The following is a 21,576-nucleotide window of genomic DNA, read 5'->3' as shown; positions in this document are numbered from 1 at the left end:
GCAAAGTCGTGCCGCTAATCAAAACTTGGTTAATTTGCTTCCAAGCTACTTATTAGTTAAAAAAAGTAATAGTGCTGGCTTTTAGTAATAGGTACAAAAGGTTTTTATCGATGAACTTTTTTTTGCCAATCGGCCGTGAAATTCATTTAGTCGATTAACAACAAAAGAACGATAGCGAGTGGGTTCTGTGAACTATTGTAGAGCACGGAATACCTAGCAGATACCTTTAGAAAACTTAATTGAATTCCTTTATTGAATCATCCAAAAGAATAGCGGCAGAAATATTTCATTTGCTTTTAATGAAACTTAAAATAGTTAGAAGTGTTGTACGATTCTTTTTTCGTTGTTCTATGTTGTTAATAGGTACTCTTTGGGGTTCTTCTTTGATAATTTGCGCACAAAGAGTTCCCTACTAATGTTCAAGAATCGTTATTTAATTTTTTAATTTTCATGGCGGCCGTTTTGTTGTTATAGCGGCCATAGAAATACACATGCTGTGAAAACTTCAACTTTCTACCTATTATGGTTCATGAGGTACGGCCGGCTCTAACTGAAGCCCGAAAATCAAGGTGGCATATTTCAAAATGGCTGCCATGCAAATTAATAAAGTGTTATAATATCTTGTACGATAGTACGAAATCCTTCCTGTGCAGTGTGCAAGTCCGAGCCGCACTTGACTGGTCTTACTAAATAGGTATTACATAAAAGGAATAGGTGACTGACTGACTGACTGATCCATCAACGCACAGCTCAAACTACTCGACGGATCAGATTTAAATTTGGCATTCAGATAGCTATTATGATGTAGGCATCCGCTAAGAAAGGATTTTTCAGAATTCAACCCCTAAGAGGGTGAAATAGGGGTTTGAAATTTGTGTAGTCCACGCGGACGAAGTCGCGGGCATAAGCTAGTTTTTATATAATATCATAGATAACGACTCTTCATTAAAAATAAATTCGGCGTCTGTTGAGCCACACCGTAAAAATATTATAGTCGTCGTAATTTAACGATTGCTATAGGAATAAATAACAGACTAAAACCAATTTAACGACGTCTTTCTCGCGGTCAAGAAAATAAAAAAATAAAGGTAGCGTTTCAAATGACGTTGTTACTTTTAATCTGTAAAGCTGGCTTCACACGAAGCGTGAAAGTTATTATGTTGACTCTGAAAAGAACATAAAGCTATTTGTTTTGAGCCCTGAGGTAGTTGGGATTGGATTTGAAGAATTTTCAATGATATGTATAGATGATCTTCAATGGTAGTCCGCCACAGGTTAAGTTCTATAAAATAAATAGGTACTTTGTTGAAATAGTTTTAAAAATAATTATTAAGCATCGAATGAAAAATGTCAAATTATTAAAAATTTACTTTTCCTATAGAAATTATTTAATTATTTCAACGTTTAAACTATCGTGAGTGATTTCCACTATACATATTTTCTCGTCTTTGAAAAAGGACCCCGGAGTTCGAATTTAGTCGGGCTAACGTCGACCAAACACGTGAGTAAAGCCGGGTTTGAGATTATTATTTTATATTTATAACAAAATATTTTATTTACTATTCTTAAAAAGTCACGGTATAAAACGTGAAACTAACGGCAGCCTAAAAAAATCAAAAACAATGTCACCCTCAACGTCATAAATTCCATGTAATCTTCGCCCGAATATCGCTAGAGGGAACAGTATTATGGTAGCCATCGGATAAGGGATAAAGATGGGGGATTAGGATGAGAAATAAGCATAAGGAATGTTTAATCTCTCTTAGGGGCGAAATTTTTTCGGCTTGCAGTGTTTTTCTCTAGGTAGTAAAGGAACTCACTGCATCATCAATACTTGCGGTATCGTCCAAACTCCCTAGCGCAGTGGTAAGCGCTGTGGTCTTATTAGTGGGAGGTCCCGGGTTTGATTCCTGAGAGGGATTTGGAATTTTATAATTTCAAAATTTCTGGTCTGGTCTGGTGGAAGGCTTCGGCCGTGGCTAGTTACCACCTTACTGGCAAAGCCGTGCTGCTAAGCGATTGAGTGTTCCGGTACGATACCGTGTCGAATGTGTTTATTAAAATTTGCCATTCCAGGTAAGCCCGCTTCCATCGTCACTTACCACCGGGTGAGATTGCAGTAAAGGGCTAACTTGTACAAAAAAAATTATTAACCGCCATAAAATTGACTTAATTATACTCACGTGTTTTACTTTGGGTATGCTTATACGGTAACTAGGTATAGGTACCGGAATTTTTTGAGAAAAAATTCGTATTAATTTGGTGCAAAAAAATGAATGCAAAAATATTTTTCATTAAATAAGATACTCTTTCTTAAAAGGAAAAGAAAAAAACCTTTCCACAAACTACATCTTTTAAATTAATAGGTTACCCACAATACTTAGAGTAAGCAGAAAGTAAGACAAACACAAAGGGGATGTTCTACTAGCTTACACAAGATTTTGCTGTAAGTCACGTGAAAGGGTGCTCGACGTTGATATGGGTTGGCCTATCGTGTTTCTTTTCTTAAAACTTTTATTCTGGCACTATATTTACAGTGACATGACTACGGGGGTACAAACTACACTTGCAATTGTTAAAGATATATAAAATTAGGTGGTATAGCAACTAAATTCCTACTTTTGCTCTTGCTAATAAGATATTCTGGTATTATGTTAACTTAGTGCTCATTTTATGCTTGGAAGAGCTACCTACTAATTTTTGCTTTGCAAATATGGTTAAACGTCTCAAATTGGTATCTTAGATTTACGTCAATCAATCAACCAAATACTTAATAAGAATTAAGTAAAATTAAATTCTCAATTTAGTAAGCTTATACACTACGTTACGGAAACACATTAGTGTGAAGCTAAGGAACGTTTGCTTTCTTATTCACACTAAAAAGAGAGCACAGATAAAGTTACTAATATGATAAACAGAGATGCAGCTAACCTATTTTTTGTCCCTTATCGTGTAACCGATTTTTTTCAAGGACTACAACTTTAGTTGCAAAACAAACTTTGAGAATTCGTGGCGTCATTGTATTTCTCAATTAGTTATTTACTTATTTTCACATAAAAAACGTTTAATACAAAATATGTTGAGCGTTTTATACAAATATTGACTATTAAACAATGGTAATTGTCGTGTTATTCATCGTAACGTCATGCTATCGCTATCTCACACGCGGCTACACAGTACTTTAGTCTAGCTTTTTTAATCAGTCTACGGTGGAGACTGTAAAACGTGAACCACCACTTGTCATTGCTATAAATATTAGATTTTAATGAAAAAATAATATCCGAAAATACCACCACGATAACATAAGAAGCTCACATAACAGATAGTTATACAACAGACATATTCCATATTTATCCATCCATTTTTGCGTAAACCGCTGCACAACACAATCGATTTCACAGTTGAACTATTTCAGTATCCGCTACGAGTATGACGCCGCGTTGCGGTTCTAAGATAAAAGCGTTTTTATAGATTATTAGCTTTTATAAGTGTAAATGCATAAGCTTTAGACAAAGAGGCGATGATGAAGGACCTATTTTTCATGTGACCGTCTTAAAAACAATGCGACGAAATCTAAAAACACTAGATAAAGTATAAACAAACTTTAAACTAACTTAACTTAAACGACAGGTCAAAAAATGATGCCATCTCTATCAATCACTAAGCTCTACCTGCGAATTCTTTTGTGTATAATATGTATTTATATTTCAAAGATAGCTTTACATCCAATGAAATGAAAAAAAGTACATACTAGCGTTAAATATGTAGGTATAATACGCGACAGGTCGAGATGGCAATCGGAGTAGGTCCTCACCGCACACCCGTACAGCGGGTGACTTGCGGGTGTGCGAGGCATCCCCCATCCTCATACCCCGATTGCCATTTCGACCTGTGGCGTGCTATAGTTAGGTAGGACCTATTTTGTACGTTGGTACGGAACCTTCGAGTGCGAGTGCGTCTCGCAACTGACTTTATTAATATTAGTAGGATCTCCCTCGCATATCTCCGATACAGAAAATGAACATGGAATAAGTGCGAATGGTGCGAACACATAGTTGGAATATCTCGCAATTTATTCCATATCTTAACCAAAATGGAAGTGTTCAAAAATATTACGAATATCCGGGTAAAATGTAGCCAATATCCGTGTCAGGCGAATCAGAACAGAAGGAAATTCGATTACTCCTCCAAACATACGTCGGACGGGAATTTATTCCCCTCTTCTTATATTCCCTCATTTCGCGTCGCGTCGTGTGGTGAATAGTTGCCCTTATATATTTTTACTATAGCTTATGCCCGCGACTGCGTCCGCGTGGACTGCACAAATTTCAAACTCCTGTTTTACCCCTTTAGGGATTGAATTTTCAAAAATCCTTTCTTAGCGGATGTCTACGTCATAATAGCTATCTGCATGCCAAATTTCAGCCCGATCCGCCCAGTAGTTTGAGCTGTGCGTTGATAGATCAGTCAATCAGTCAGCTTTTCCTTTTTAGGGTTCCGTAGTAAACAAGGAATCCTTATAGTTTCGCCATGTCCATCCGTCTGTCCGTCCGTCCGTCCATCCGTCTGTCCACGGTTAATCTCAGAGACTATTAGTGCTAGAAATCTGTAATTTGGCATAAGAATAAATATTATTTTGCCGACAAAGTGGTAAAATAAAACTTTGATATTTTTTTTAGAGTAGCTCCCTTACATGTAAAGACAGATCGACGGTCGGACGGACAGACAACGGATGTTTAGTAATAGGGTCCCGTTGGCACGTTTCGGGTACGAAATCCTAAAAACCACATGGCCATAATATAAAATAAAGTTATTTAATTTACTCTTACGTAAATGCTACATTTTATTCATACATATTTTTCAGACAAATTTTCACGATATGAAACATTTTGATTCAGTTTTACATTTTACAATGTTAGTAAAGCTTTTAAAGACAACATTCGGTTCCGTCTCTATAAATATACAATTTTGCAGATTGACATTCAGGATCGAAAAAACGCCTTGTTAGTTTATATGAATATTCATTTTATTTATTTAAACCAAAACCAAATAAATACACAGTGCGTACCTACTACAAAATGTTGATTTTGTTTTAAATATTATGTCATAATATTTTATTAGAGAATATAAATTTAAGCCTCGATAGCTCAACGGGTAAAGGAGTGGACTGGAAACCGAAAAGGTCGGCCGGCGGTCCAAACCCCGCCCGTTGCACTATAATTGTCGTACCTACTCCTAGCACAAGCTTCACGCTTAGTTGGAGAGGAAAGGGGAATATCAGTCATTTAACATGGCTAATAATCTTTTTTTTTAGTTACTTTTACTGCAAATAAATATTAGTAGCTGTATGTTTCCACTTTTTAAGTTTTTACTTTTAGTTAAATTTCATACTTTTCAAATTGCTTTCATGCTTCATTACAATGTATTAACTTTATTGAGTCCTATTTACATACTTGTAAATTTTTGTACGACGACGCGACGACGCGACGTATAAATTTCTCGCAGCTTTTGCATCGACAAGGAGTTACAAAAGTCGCGAGAAAGCGTGTTGTCGCACTGATTGTGCTTGGACTGTTGAGTGGCTGATGTGCACTATTTTTACATCGTGATCATCGTTATCATCATCACTATCCTATTTACATTTGTTCACTGCTGGATATAAGACGTCTTGACTCTTGTCGAATATGCCGCTCTATCACACTCGGTTCTCATTCCTTATCCACCCATTTCCTGTCACCTTTTTACGGTCGTAAGTCTAACAGGCTGACGGTCGTACTAAGCTACGCTTAAAAGTTGGTACGCAGTTTTTGAACACAAAACATGCCTGTTCCAGAGGCCATCAGTTTTACAACATACATTATAGTATATTTTGTAGAGCTTCTAATTGTCTTTCGCACAGTGTCCACGAGCAATAACACTTTCAGAAGTTATCTCTGGCAAGTCCCCTGGACGTCACTTCCATTATGTGAATCTTTGCGCAAGAAATTGCGGAAGTTAGGTACCTACCTACATTTCAATGGAAAAACTTGCAGAAATTGACATTTAAACGACAAAGAGCTTCTGCAAGAAAACTTGCCATTGGACACACTGGCCAAAAGGAAAATGTTTTATTATCTTACATACTTAATATTATGAATTCGAAAGTGTGTCTGTTTGTCTGTCTGTCTGCTAGCTTTTCACGGCTCAACTTTAGTACAGAGATAGCTTGCATCCCGGGGAAAGACATAGGCTACTTTTTATCCCGGAAAATAAAAGAGTTTCCACGAGATTTAAAAAAACCTAAATCCACTCGGACGAAGTCGCGGGCATCAACTAGTATTAATATGAATGTGAAAGTGTGTTTGTTTGTTGCTTTGTTGGTTTATTGGTTTCTGGTTTGTTGGTTTGTCCTTCAATCGCGTCGCAACGGAGCAACGGATCGACGTGATTTTTTGCATGGAGATAGTTAAAGACCTGGAAAGTGACATAGGCTACTTTTATTACCGGAAAATCAAGGAATTCCCACGGGAGTTTTAAAAACCTATCATCATCTAGTAATATATTATAAGCTCTAGCTGATTTTCTTATGAAAGTCAAATGAAATAAGCACTTATGTACACTCATATATTTACGGAGCTATAATAAACAGTCGTGAGTGTCCGCAAATAAAGTTTTACCGACTTTATCGACGGAAGCATACGCCGTAGCTTCCGTATCACTTGGCCACTTTATAAGCTATATAGATCTCACCCTTGCGATGAAAGTATAGCTTTCTCTCTCGCACTCAAATAAGCGAACCCCAACCAGTGCGTTTGGAACCCCTGTCTACTAGGGACGTGTCGTTCTACGCGAAAATTTCTGCGAAAATATTACGATGGAAATTGTCGTCTGATTTTTTTCCGTTAGTGAACGAATTGTGGTGCTGTGGGTGTTTACTTTCACGGTTTTGTGTGGTTGTGTGTGTTTTAGTGAAAATATGTAATCACAGGAGGAAAAAGGTATTTTGGTTATTAATATTTTTTATAATTAAGGTAATTAATTATGTGAATAATAATATTTAAAAAATAATATGGCATTATTTTAATACCAAAATCAAAGCGTGCATTAATTATTTTAATTTTAGGAAATAATATTAATATTATTACTCATATCTATCCAGATAAAGCAACAATTTAAAAACTGGTTTAGCTTAGTTTTATACTCAAACAACAAACAGAGTAAGTCTATTTTAATAGTAGATCCATGTTAGGTACCTGGTGAAGAAAATTTGCTAAGTTTGTAAATTTTTATCACTAAATTTAGTTTTGACACCATATAAAATTGTTTATTAGTTCTTAATTTTATTTAGTAATTTATTTCCACTTACAGACTAAAGATGAACCAACTATACGAAAATTAGGTTTAGGTTTAATTTTAAAATTTAGACTACAATTATTTTAGTTAGAGTAAGCTTATTTTGAACCAGTTACTGGTTACTGAGTTAGAAAATGTGCAGCATTTATTTGTTTTATTAAAATGTTAAGTTTAATAAAATAAAGTTTGATGGTTTCTATCGTGATAGGTACCTACATTTTATACCAGAAAATCGAAGAGTTCCTGCGGGATTTTTTAAACATAATATATCCACGAGGATGACGTTGTGGTCATCATCTAGTAAAAGAATATTAAAGTACCTACTTACTATTAAATCATATTTCGTTTTAGCTTTTTATGTAGAGTGAAATAAAAACAAACTCAGTAACTAGGTATCTACGTAATGCTACAAAAATATTATGTACGTATTAGAGATACAGTAAAGACGTAATCATTATAATTTTTTATTTTAGGGTTGATTTTGTCAATAGTTAAATAAACTATAACTAGCGAATGACATTTTGAGGGATCCACAATTTATTTATTGAAATATAGGCCTTAAAATGGTGAATATTAATACCTATCTACGCTAAGATTAATTATGAATGGCGAATTTAATTAAACTGTATTATAGGTAGGTAGGTATATAACTTTTTTGCCCATTCTGATTTAAGTAGGTATATGGCTTACCGTTGCGCTATCGGAGCTTTTTTAAAAGCTTTTATGAAATGACAAGTTAGCGAATGACTGCGATAATAGCAAGTGATGATGCATCATATTCTGTTTGAAGAAACATACAATGTAATAGGGTTTCTACGTAGCATGGCATGGAAATGTCAAACTTTTTAGTAGTATTAATAATTGCTGGACCAGCAATTACTAATACTACTAAAAAGTTTATTTTGACGCTATATCGATAACAGTTTCTGGAAGTTGGGAAACCATAAACTCTCATTTGTGTTTGTTATATTTTAATTTATGGGAACTTGACTGTATAAAGCATAAATAGGTGGAGACAGCCGCAGCCGAAACCTTTCAATAGACAAATACTGAACTAGCTAGAATTAAAAAAAATTGATATCCCGACAAAAACTATTTTCTTTTTTTGAAAAAAAATCCTTTGTCCGATTCAATACTGTTCAATTGAAGTAGGTTGAGTGGTTGTTGCATAAAGAAGTGACAAACAAATAAAAAGACATACTTACTCCCGGATTTTTAATATCAGTACTCAGTAGGTAACATTTCAGGATTTTCAGTGAGTAAGGCATGAAAATTCCTTACAAAGTCTTCGAACAGTGCGTGTTGCCAGTGATGACATATGGATCATAAGAAAGCTCAGAGTCGCTCAGCGGGCGATGGAGAGAGCTATGCTTGGAGTTTCTCTACGTTATCAAATCAGAAATGAGGAGATCCGTAGGAGAACTAGAGTAACCGTATTAGCTCAACGGGTTGCGAATTGGCAGGGCACATAGTTCGGAAAACCGGTAGACGTTGGGGTCCCAACGTGCTGGAATGGTGACCTCGCACCGGAACACGCAGCGTTGGAAGACCCCCCACTAGGTGGACGGACGACATCAGACGAGTCGCAGGGAGCCGCTGGATTCAGGTGGCGCAAGACCGTGGCGTGTGGAAGTCCCTACAAGAGACCTATGTCCAGCAGTGGACGTCTATCGGTTGATGACGATGATGAAAGCATGAAAATGCAAAGCCACTTCATCTAAAACACTGCAAAACCTTTATACCTAGTAGAACCAAGCGACGTCGTTTGAAACGTACAATTTTATTTGCGTCCACTGGGAAATTTGATCAAATCGATTTGTATGTATTTCCAAGTTATTTCCCCATACAGACTAACGTACATAGGTCTATAATTAAATTTATTGGCAATGTGCACTGAGGCTATTCGTACTTCTCTAGCGAAGGGTTAGGTAGGTACCTACTACTTTCTATAAAGTTTCGGCTGAGAGCAGTACTGGGAACAGTAGAATCTTCTTTCCAAATCCGTGGTAGGATCTTGACATTTTTACAGGATATATTTCAGAGAGTGTGCCGAAGAACTTTTTGACCTGGTTCCTCCTTCATCTTTCTACTATCGTACCGCAAGGCATCGCCAAGGTCTGCATCCGTGCGTAGTCAAAATTCCACGGATACGTACGAAGCCTTGCGATTACGAAGATTTGCCTCCTCATTTCTAATTCGAACCGCTAAGATTTGGGACACACTTCCCGCATTAGTTTTCTCCTCCAATTATAATATGGGTACCTTCAAGTCAAGAGTGCATAGGCATCTTCTAGGCAAGCGCGCTGCATCTTAGGCTGCATCATCACTTGCCACCAGGTCTGATTGCAGCCAAGCGCTAGTCTATAAATTAAAAAAATGTGTTAAGGCCACACAGATGCGGCAGACTGATATAAAAGCTCCTGTACACATAAGACTTTTACAGTTAGAGCGAGATAGCTAAATGCATTTAATCTCTTATTAGAACGTGGCGAATGATCATTTTTATCAATATCACTTTTGTCATTTTATAAGCCGGTTACGGTAATGTTTCATTGATTAGTGTATATAAGCCCGCCGAGTGATCTGACCAATAGCGATGGGCAATGTGAAGTAGGCTCTTTTTATTTTAAGTATGTCGAGAGACACCCCAATTAGGTTTCTAGGTGATTTCGTACCTACAATAACGCTAAAATGTAATCTAGCCTAATAAACCAAGCATAATAGGTAGGTCTACGTTTTATGTAATAATACCCCTTCAGGTAGGTTGTGACATTAAGTTAAATTAGTTTGTAATTTCACGCGTGTCAACTACCTCTTGCTGAAAATACCTCCAAGATTCATAAGGAGAAGCAATTTTGTATGTTAATAGGATTTTACGTGAAATGACTACTTTAATATTGAAAACATTAATAATTCAAAGTTGATCGTCAGATAAGTAGTATTAGAATGAAAACCACTTTGATATACTTTAGAAAGCTTTTATTCACTGTTCACATAGTAATTCTTAGTTATATCAGCACAAGACCAAACTACTCTTTTTTTACGCGCCATTTCAGAGTGACGTCTCCCATAGATTCGCTACTCCGCAAAGCACGCCATTAATCATACAATCAACTAGTTTTTATCCGTCTAACAGTAGGTAGTTACCTACTCATATTATTATTGTACCTAAGTGCAAAAGTTTGTCTTTTTGAGGGATTTTAGAATGAGATTTCGGCTTTGTAGAGCGTTATCTCTGCGACTCATGTAACGTTTTATCGGTCTTAACGACAGAGGCAATGCTCTACAAAAGCGCTATCTCTTTCTAAAGGACGAATAAAGGACGAAAATAATGTACCTACATCGACCTTTAGAATGAGATTTCGGCTTTGTACTGTTTACACTTCTGAAATTATGTGCGTTTTAACTTTTAAAGTGTTAATTTTAATTCCCGGTACGCTGGGTGGGGCGCTTCGAGTCGGCACAAAAAATAACTATTATTTTATGAATAATATCTGTCCCGGCTGTACTCACGTGTATAGTCGACGTTAGCCCGACTAGTTTCGAACCCATCCAGGGTCCTTTTTCAAGGGAGTCAGTTCGCGCACGCACCGCGGCTGTGACTACCTACTGTTGAGAACAGCCGGGACAGATATCAGTACCCTTATTATAAATGCGAAAGTGTGTTTGTTTGTTGGTTTATTGGTTTATTGGTTTGTTGCTTTGTTGGTTTGTCCTTCAATCACGTCGCAACGGTGCAACGGATTGACGTGATTTTTTGCATGGGTATAGATAAAGACCTGCAGAGTGACATAGGATACTTTTTATTCCGGAAAATAAAAGAGTTCCCACGGGATTTTTAAAAAACCTAATTCCACGCAGACGAAGTCGCGGGCATCAGCTAGTTATTTATAATGGAAATCACTCACGGTAGTTTAAACGCTAATACTATTATTTTGTAAAACACACCTGTTCCAGCGTGCTTGTCTATCCATTTCAGTGATCGATTTGGTTCTTCTACTGTTGCTCATACATTCAAAATGTTAAGCCACTATCAAACCGCGTATTTCACATATATACGGGGATTGAGCATTTTTCATTCAGATCAACTTCAATGAAAAGCTTCCATATGAAATATTCAAAATATTAAAACGAAAGCAGTATTATTTGTGGCCTGGCGATTTACAATATTGACAGACTATATTTTTTAAACTTGCGATTTTTTTGCATAGTACTTAATAAAAGTAGGTAGGTAAGTGAAATTTTAAATGTATGTTTTTATGGTTCCGTACCCAAGGGGTAAAACGGGACCCTATTACTAAGACTTCTGTAATAATATATTTAATAGAATAATTAGTATTTTAAATTTTCTAAGTAAGATAACTATATCAAGTGGGTATCATATGAAAGGTCTTCACCTGTGCATTCTAAAACAGATTTTTATTTATTTTTATGTGTCATAGTTTTTGAATTATCCTGCAAAAATACGACTGTAGTACGGAAGCCCTCATTGCGCGAGCCTGACTCGCACTTGGCCGGTTTATTTATTTATTTATACTTTATTGCACACAACTCAAAGTAAACATATAAACTAATAGCTGCATCATGCAAAGGCGGCCTTATCCCTGAAGCGATCTCTTCCAGTACAGTTAGTATAAGATTTCATAGTTTTAAAAATACCAAAGTCGAAATCGACTGTTTCCATACATCTACAGGCAGCGACACAGCGGAAATATTGCGAACTAAAGATGATCGAGTGTTTGCGAGTATAGCTTTCAACTTTACGATACCAATTACCACATAACTACGTCACCATCGAGAATGGTTTGCGTTTACCTACACCAATACCAATATCGAGTAATTTGGCAGTACGAGTCCTAAGTTTGACGTCCTAAAACTAGTAAATGACGTCATTTTCGCTTATGGATACGAGTCGATAGTCGAATTGTAACTCACCAAAAAATACTCGGTGAGAGAAGCGTGAAAGCTTATTGATAATTAAACAAAATGATGAAATTTAATAAGTGAAGTGCCTTAATTTGCCCACGGAGGCAAGGAGAATGTTTGGGAAGGTAGTCAAAGCTAACCGTCGTGATTGTGTAACTTAAATTTGGTACAGCGGCGTAATTTGTGATGTGCGCAGTGTATCGGTCAAAGAAACAGGTTCTCACATAGCCCAAACCCTCCAGCAAGTTGAAGTGACAGTGAACAATCCATGCATGTCGTACTGGGTTGAGCATCCGTCAAAGAAACAGGTTCTCACATAGCCCAAACCCCCCCGTAAGTTGAAGTGGCAGTGAACAATCCTTGCCTGTCGTACTGGGTTGAGCATCCGTCAAAGAAACAGGTTCTCACATAGTCGAAACCCCCCAGCAAGTTGAAGTGGCAGTGAACAATCCATGCCTGTCGTACTGGGTTGAGCATCCGTCAAAGAAACAGGTTCTCAAATAGTCGAAACCCCCCAACAAGTTGAAGTGGCAGTGAACAATCCATGCCTGTCGTACTGGGTTGAGCATCCGTCAAAGAAACAGGTTCTCACATAGTCGAAACCCCCCAGCAAGTTGAAGTGGCAGTGAACAATCCATGCCTGTCGTACTTGGTTGAGCATCCGTCAAAGAAACAGGTTCTCACATAGTCGAAACCACCCAGCAAGTTGAAGTGGCAGTGAACAATCCATGCCTGCGTTCCTACTGAGTTGAGATTTGGTACCACAGCATACCTACAAGTACCTAGTGGGGTACCGACCGATGGACCGTTCATATTATAGAGTAGGTACCTAACGTGAAGTGGCTGAATGAGGATGCCTCAAGACTGGATGTAGAAGACAGACATCCACAGGCTAAAATGATAGATAATGATAATAGTGCATCTCGGATGAATCATTTTGTGCAGCGATGACTGGATGTAGAAGACAGACATCCACAGGCTAAAATGATAGATAATGATAATAGTGCATCTCGGATGAATCATTTTGTGCAGCGATGATTGGATGTAGAAGACAGACATCCACAGGCTAAAATGATAGATAATGATAATAGTGCATCTCGGATGAATCATTTTGTGCAGCGATAGCCATCCATACATATAGCTCGCAGAATGCATTTACTTGTAGCGTTGTAAGATCGATCACAAAGAGTATGTCACACCTTGATCATTGAGGCAAAGGTAAGATATGCACAATTTATTACCTACCTATACCTAGGTACCTAATACCTACATAATATTATTCTAAGCCTTATGGGTAGGTACATCAAACGTGTGGCTCAAATTTCCTACTAAGTAGGTGCCTACTTACATTAATTTATGATTCAATTATACATATAAGTTGGTACCTACATCTGATAAAATCAACCCATTTTTTCACCAGAATAGAAACCTAGGTAGGTACCTACCTACCAGGTATATTAAGAAACATACATACAATAACAGAAAATACCTACCTACTACCTACCATTACTTGCATCCATTCACAAACAAGAAAGTAGGTACTTAATTTATCTATATATAAAAAAGGAAAAGCTGACTGACTGATCTATCTAATTGAAATTTGTGTAGTCCTCGCGGACAAAATCGCGGGCACAATCTAGTATAGAAGGGTATAAGTTAGTAAAATTTTGTATGAAATGGACCTACCTACCAAATTTAGCTAGCTTATTATATTAAGTATTTTTCTAAAATAAATTATTATTTTCAGGTTGCAGATCATCTATGGTACCTAACCTATACTTACCAGATTATGTTGCCTATCTTCCAGCTACCTAAGCTAGGGCCACTAGAACCTAACTTAATTCAAGAGTCAAGACTGCAACTAACCTGGGGGTCATCAGACTTGTAGAATACCTATATAATTTGAACTGTTTATGATGTACCTACTTAAATACACCTTATGAATTTTACAGCTGATGTAAAATACTTATACGCATACCTACCTACTTATAGTATCTAATTTAAATTTAAACAAAAGAATTTAATTTGTTTTATTTCATCCTAAAAAAAGTAAGTTTTCAGATGATACTAATAATAGTTAAAAAGTATCCTGGAATTTGCCTGCCTGGATATTTCCGGGAATCTATGATCAAAACTAAATTAAAATGACAGGTTTATGTGTATTGCTGTTCCTTTTATAAGCTCCCTGCACTGCAGAAAAGTATAGCAATACATTTAGACCTCGTCTAACAGAATTAGCCACACTGTCCCCAACTGTTTGTGCACCAAGTCTCATCAAAATCGGTTCAACACTTCAAAGATTAGCTCACAATTTTTTTAATTATGAGCTTATTGAGAACGTAACAGGCAATTTTCAATTTTGTTTATTTGTATGAACATTTTGAAACGTGCAGCCTTGATGGGGGTAGCTGAGGTAAAAGGGAGGGGAGGGAAATCATTCCCTTGGAAGGAGTGATTTTCCGCCGGGGATGTATACTTTTTTAAATGATTTTTAATTTTGATAAAATTGTCATTGACTTAAAACAGCCTCGGTAGGGGGCGGCGGGGTAAGTCAACCCCTTCACTCCTTCAGCCAGAGACTCACTCACGTTTTGTATGGATGAATCCAGAGACTCCGGAACGTCCCTATCTCCTCTTCTTTTCTCCATCAAGGCGGCAAGTCTCAAAAGCTAGCCCGTTGTATGTAGGTATGAATTAAAATGCCTATAAAAGAATCTTATGGCATGACTAGCTATAAAAACACTATGTTCATAATAGAAAAGCAGAGACAAAAAACATTTTATTTACTATTAAATTTTTATATTGTTATAAAACTGTAGTTTGTTGCGCAGTGTTACTGCACTTAGATGACTTATGAGGATTCTGTAGAGTGTAGTCTTGATGCAGCAAAATCAACTTGCATTCTTCTAACAAAGTGGATTAGGCAGGTGGTGTGGTCATTCACAGGCTGTTAACATAACGTAACTAACTGGTCCACAGTTATCACTGAAAAAATAGAAATTATTGATCTTTAATTTTTTAAATTGCTAATTAGACAAGAACTATTCTTCTTATTTTACTATCTATCTTAATGAGGTCTAAGTTTTATTTATAATATTAATTAATAAGTAGATGATGCCCGTGACTTTATCCGCGCTGATTTAAAGGGTAAAAGTAGCCTATCTCCTTCTCCAGCATGTAACAAAGCTCCACACTAAATAATTTATACTCGCAACTTCATTTATCTTGTGGGAACTGTTCGATTTTCAGAGCCTAGTTTATTTAAAAATAGGCTATATCCATCCCCAGGATGAAAGATCTTTGTACCTTTTGTCAAAATTGGTTGAACGGATGAGCTGTAAAAAACCAGCAGATAGATAGACAGATAACCTTTATACATACACTAAAATACAGCTCAAACTCAAGGTCCCGAACTTAATTACATGTCTTAAACAAAGAAAACTGAATTGATTATTAAAGAGTTGCCTTTCTGTAATAGATTACCTAGATGTTTTATTGCAACTTTAACTTCAGTGTACCACAAGATTATGTCTAAAATGTGTTGTCATTTATCAAGCGGTCAGTAGTCAAAACTGTTCTAACAAATATAATTATTAATGATGGCTCAGCCCTTTTTGAACTCATTTAATGCTAGGTACCTAGTAGACAGTAATTATTTAAGTAGGTAGGTACATATGAAGTTATGTTATGATTTAACTATACTCTTCAAACCTGGCCACTTGTCTATGTGTCAGAATTCAGATCAAGAGATTTGTATTACCTAGTAATTAGTACATTATGTGAGCGTGATCCGAAGAGAGAGAGTAAACTTACTTAAGGTCGTCAGTCCAGCGGGTTGGAGGTCGTCCCACACTGCGCTTGCTGATACGCGGTCTCCACTTCAGAACACGTCTGCCCCATCGGTTCTGCGGCAGACGTGGCCTGCCCACTGCCAGTACAGATTTCTAATTCGTTGGGCTATGTCAGTCACTCTGGTCATCCAACGGATTTCGTTGTTACGGATTTTGTCCCTCAGAGTTACCCAACATAGCCCGCTAAGCGACTTTGAACTTGTGGACAAGGCCAACTGTCAGTGTCCACGTTTCAGCACCATACGTCATCACAGGTAGGACACATTCATTAAAGACTTTCGTCTTTAGGCTTTGGGGTATCGACGAATTGAAGACTTGACGCAATTTTCCAAATGCTGCCCAGCCCAGCTTATTTTTCTGTCAGCTTCCTTGTCGAAGTTGTTTCTACAAAGTTGTATTACGTACAATAATATATACCTAATAATCAGTAAAACTTCAGTTTTCTAGTTAAAACTAAAGCGATTGTTCCGCTTGTTTCAGTCTCAACTCTCAGTTTCAGTTATGATAAAAGGTTATGTTGGTTTCGTTGGTTTGTTTTGATTTATTTTTTTACTGACAATGACAGAGTAACAGACTAGAAAGCGGTAACTTTTTTTTTAATCTGATGAAAATTTGGCTCTGGACACAAGTTTCTTGAGGTTTTTAGTGATCTTAGACAAATTACCATAGACACACACACCATAGACTAAGTGGTGGACTGTCACTTGTTTGTCATTGTCACGCTGTCAATCTGTCATTGTCAATCTGTCAAAAACGTCAATAAACGAAATAATAAATGCCAAACTCAACAAAATGGCAGCGTATATCTGTCCCCCTTTTTTTGCGAACGTGTACGAGAGACAAATTGTGGGGAGAGTTGGACCATCACGTTTACTATTTCTTTTACTCGATGAGTCCAATACTGACTGTTATGGCCAACTCATACTGCCGGACAATACGTAAACATTGACCGTGAGGAGTAAACGAAACGATAAACGATAAATGCATTGTTCAATCTTGTACTAACTGTACAGGCAACCTTTGACGAATTTTCATGCTTTATTTAGGGCGCGCCTCCACACTCGGTCGTCTGCCTTTATTTACCACCCAATTCCAGTCAGGTCATTGGTCAAGCGGGCTGGAAGTCGTTCTACGCTGTGTTATACGTTCTCAATTCCAGAATATGCCTGCCCCATCGGCCATCGGGCTTACTATACGAATATAAGTCGTTCTTTTATTAGGTTCATAACGAAATTGGTGATCGTTCATATCAGACTTCGACGATCTCCCTGGCGCGGCAGCGCTGTAATCTTATAAGCGTAGGTCCTGGGTTCGAATCATGACAATTTCTAAATTGTCTCTGATCTGGTCTGGAGGCTTCGACCTCGACTAGTTACCAGACTACCCTACCGGCAAAACCGTGCCGCCAAGCGATTTAACGTTCCAGTATGGTATTACCTTTTATAATAAAATCCTGCAAAACTATTGGACTTACCTTTGCAGAAGTTTAAAAAATCTATTAAAAATATGCTCCTGAAAAAACCATATTACACAATTGAAGATTATCTAAATGATAAAAGAGCGTGGATTTGACCTGCAGCTCGTTCCGGCAACGCACAAGACTGCAAATACTATTTTATACATGGCATAATCTTGTACCTATATCAAATATTTGAAAAGAGCAACCGCCGAGTTTCTTGCTCGTTCTTCTCGGTAGGAAAGGCATTCCGAACCAGTGGTAGATGCATCCGACTATTCGTAAGTACTTGTAAAAGTTTATTCGAATAAAAAAGATTTTTATTTTATTTTATTTTTTTATTTTATGATGCCGCGTAGAAACCGATCAGGGATATGGGTTTAATGAAACCTCCATACTCCTTCCAAGTTATCCCGCTTCCATCTTATACTGAATCATCACTTACCACCAAGTGAGATCGCAGTCAAGGGCTAATTTGTATCGAAATTTAAATACCTTAATACATTGTCTGAATATTTCAACATTTTAAGGACAAGTCTTAATATAAATTCAATTAAGCTTTAAAAAAAGCTGTTCATGTGTTTTAAAATTTCCGTAAAAAGATAGAGCTTGGCTAAAAGCCAGGATGCTTCTAATACGATCAGAAGCCAATAAGTGCCTATTTGTTCCGCTTATTGAAGACTATATGAAATAATATCAGCAAAGCAACAGGCGATGGCTAATGGAAGTATGATATTAACAAAAAATGAAACCAGCTTCACTGGAAATTCTATTGGAAATGTTTAAGATATGTTTAAGTTTGTAGAGTAGGTAGTGATTTTGACAATTTCTTGAAACACCTACGAATTGTGAATGAATCCATCCATGATTCCAATTGACTGTTCCAGTTGACTCAGTGGATAACCACTGAGTCAACTCATGAGTAATCTCATGAGCACAACTTTCGGTACCTACAATAATGTACCAAAAGTTGTATCAATCGATGGTTTTATTACGAAAAGTTTCGATCAATCTCTCTATAGACATCTAAATCATTTCATTTCAAATCATTTCATTTCATTTCATTTCATAGACTTTCGCTTAGCCGTTGAATCAAGGGAATACAGAAGGCAGCACTTCTTGTATTGTGAGGAGGTTAGGTACTCATTCTGAAGCCCTGACCATCGGCAGTTGAGTAATATATCCTATCCGCTGCCAGTGGACCACATTTTTAGGAATGTTTCTGTTATATTTTATTTTTTGTAAACATTTAAAAAACTATGATTTTAATAAGTAATGTAAATAAATAAGAGAACATCAAAAAAAACCTCAAATACTAACCTCATTTTAGTTTATCTGTCCACAAAACACTCCTTAGTACATCATTGTTATAACTTTACAAGGCTTAAGACTAGATTTTGTCGTTAAACATTGCTAACAGTGTAACAGCGTCATAAAAAAGGCATAAAAAAGGCACGTGAACACAGTTCTCGATCACGCGTTTTTTAAGCTCCAATACGCACGTTTAATTCGAACAACGAAAAACTGCGAATAATTGGTTCAAAAAATCGACAACTCCGAAAAATTGTGTTTTGTTCGTTTCAGCCGTCAATGTTAGTGGGGAGATTTAACGATTTATTAAGGCTTAGTTTTAATGTCGTTTGCTTAACAACGATTTTTTCTAACTGACTAACGATCAAGGTAATTACAGCCAGCCTTTAATTAAGACAGCCTCTCTCGGTAAAATATGATTAATGTAACATCAATATAATTATATTGAGATACAAGTGACCGAATGTAATGGTGACCAATGCAATTATCGCAAGGTTTCTCTCGCTCTCTGTGAAATCAACGGCATAATTCTATTATATTTATTAAGATTTGTAGGCTCAGTTTTAATATCATTCATTTATCAACGTAGAGTCAAGTAACTGAATGATGACCAAACAGAGTTTTAAGGCAGCCGTTTCCCGGTAAAAATAACCCAACACCAATTTCCATTGAGATTTGTTTGGTTCAGTTTTGAAATCGTCTATCAACATTGAGTCAAGTGACAATAATGATGACCAAGGCAATCGTAAGACAGTCATTCTCTTGGTAGAATCAGCTGTGAAATATCTTTGAAGCATCTGGCTACGTGCCTGGAAGCCACTTTCTCTCCAAAAGCGTGTTTTTAATGACCACTCGAATCGAGGAGCGCTATTCGCATCCCATTCTCGGAGCTCAAGATACCTGACGACACATGATCGATTTCTTTTAAAGACCAACGTTTTCTTGAGGTTTTAAGTATGTTATGCCTATTATTGTTGAAGTAGAGTTGATATAGTAAGCAGTCATTTAACGAACCCGCTATAAAAATCAATGCATATTAAAAAAATAAAGTCAGTTATTTTCTTGAACTACTTAATGATACTAGAATAAATAATAGACTTCGCCCGCGTGCACTAAACAAATTTCAAACCCCTATTTTACCCCTTTAGGGGTTGAATTTTCAAAAATCCTTTTTTAGCGGATGCCTACGTCATAATAGCTATCTGCCTGCCAAATTTCAGCCCGATCCGTCCAGTAGTTTGAGCTGTGCGTTGACAGATCAGTCGTTTAAAGGTATAGTAAAACCGTACAACTTGAGAAAAGGGTAGATATGATAATAGTGGAACGGGTAAGGTTTGATTAACCTAAGTACGACCTTTCAGATTTCAGTAGGACCCTTGACTGTTGACCCTATAATAATATGCTTTAAAAAATCTAACGATGAATTTTCATGGAATGGATTGAAACTTTTATTTTCTTTTGAAAATCAACGTCTACGATGAATATTAGGTATACCTAGTTGATTTATTTTACATAAGTAGGTATTTATTTTAAATAAAATGTGTCTATATTTAATTTTATTTGATCGAACCCGAAATAACATCTTTAGGATATTTAGATAATTTATAAAAACGACAGACGATTTTAGACTGTAACATTCATAATATTTTCTATTCATTTTATTTGAACCATTCGCAATATTATCCAAACTTTTGCCTAAAGTGCACATAAAATCTTTATAGGGCGACAAATGTAGAGGTCAGGAGGCAATCTCGCAAAGGTCAGATGTTATTTGCGCTAGAAACTTCAAATCTAGGTTAGAATACAAAGTAAGCTGTTAGTTTGCTGTGAGCTGAAAAAAAGCTGTTTTGAACAAATAATAATCCGAATATTATATTCTTTGATGATCGCTTTGATTTCGATGTGTAGTTTTATAGTTATTTTTTTTATTTAAAACTAGTTTATGCTCGCGACTTCGTCCGCGTGGACTACACAAATTTCGAACCCCTGTTTCATGGAAAAAATATATTTTATAACACTATTTTCCAATATTTTCATATAATAAAAAACCGGCCAAGTGCGAGTCAGGCTCGCGCAACGATGTTTCCGTACAGGCGGTTTTTTCTTGACATATTGCACGATAATTCAAAAACTATGTTGCATAAAAATAAATAAAAATCTGTTTTAGAATGCACAGGTAAAGCCCAAAGTTCATATGATACCCCCACTTGATATAGTTATCTTACTTCGAAAATTGAAAATACTAATTCATGACCATAATTTAATTGTAATGTAACCCTAAATTCACGGTTTTCAGATTTTTCCCCTTATGGCTGCTATAAGACCTACCTACCTGCCAAATTTCATGATTCTAAGTCAACGGGAGGTACCCTGTAGGTTTCTTGACAGATCGTCAGAAAGACAAACAGACAGACACAACAAAGTGATCCTATAAGGGTTCCGTTTTTCCTTTTGAGGTAAATTCCTAAAAATAGTGTTATAATGATTTTTTAAAAATATTAAAGTATAATAGTGAATAAAGTAAGCCAATATGTGACACATTTTGATTTTATAATTAGAATTTTAAGATAAAGAATTTAAAGTAGATAAATATTATTATGTCACAGAGATACGAGATATACCTTCCTAACATTAATGTGTCACTCTTAGCTTTCTTCACTGAGCCGGCATTCTCGGTATTTAAACCTGAGCCTATATAAC

The 21,576-nt window shown here is 36.5% G+C and overlaps 1 protein-coding gene across 1 annotated transcript in view; it reads left to right on the top strand.

Moving 5' to 3' along the window:
* The first annotated feature begins 6,799 nt into the window (after positions 1-6,799).
* The window catches only part of LOC117983518 (uncharacterized), a 46,746-nt gene continuing 31,969 nt past the window's right edge, over positions 6,800-21,576 (top strand). The window contains exon 1 of the mRNA XM_034970086.2: positions 6,800-6,977. The gene's annotated coding sequence lies outside the window, so the exon portion shown is untranslated. The remainder of the gene's footprint in view (positions 6,978-21,576) is intronic.

The sequence above is a fragment of the Maniola hyperantus genome, chromosome 7, assembly GCF_902806685.2.
Source record: "Maniola hyperantus chromosome 7, iAphHyp1.2, whole genome shotgun sequence".
NCBI classification, from domain to species: domain Eukaryota; kingdom Metazoa; phylum Arthropoda; class Insecta; order Lepidoptera; family Nymphalidae; genus Maniola; species Maniola hyperantus.
This window is presented reverse-complemented; position numbering and strand designations above follow the sequence as displayed.